Source organism: Bison bison, unplaced genomic scaffold (assembly GCF_000754665.1).
Source record: "Bison bison bison isolate TAMUID 2011002044 unplaced genomic scaffold, Bison_UMD1.0 scf7180017864347, whole genome shotgun sequence".
Classification (NCBI taxonomy): Eukaryota; Metazoa; Chordata; class Mammalia; order Artiodactyla; family Bovidae; genus Bison; species Bison bison.
The window spans coordinates 9571896-9572522 of record NW_011494919.1 but is presented as its reverse complement, the minus strand read 5'-3'; positions in this window follow the sequence as shown (position 1 = coordinate 9572522).

Genomic DNA, 627 nt, shown 5'->3' with positions numbered 1-627 from the left:
TACATACTTACATAAAAAGTGAAAGTATTAATTGCTCAGTCATATCTGACTCTTGCAACCCTACAGACTGTAGCCCACCAGGCTCCTCTGTCCATAGAGTTCTTCAGGCAGAAATACTGGTGTAGGTTTCCAAGGTGAAGTGGTAGTTAAATCAGGAAATATTGACCTGAAATCAAACTACTTTGGTCCTAATTGCTACACTGTCTTTTAGAATCTATATGACATCTTGACCCAGGTTTTCTTTTATAAAAGGCTGATAATTTCAGTTATTGATCATCTACCTTAACGCATATTTAGATGAGAAAATCCATTAGAGACACGTAGCAAAACTGAATGTGATATAATACGATCTAAGCAATTTTAATAATACTTTTTTATTGTTATTATATCATTATCATTTTGAAAGCATCATCCTATACACAGTCTTCCAATACAGCAGTAAAACTGATGAGATTATTTTTAGAGCACTTTTTCGTGATGAAGAGAAAATAACTTGGCAACTTTATTCAACTTTATTCAACTTTAGTTGAATAAAGCAAGTTACATGGCCATTTCTCTGTTCAATAGGAAAGGAATGTACACTCTTCATTGTTGTTATTAAGTCACTACGTTGTGTCAGATTCTGTG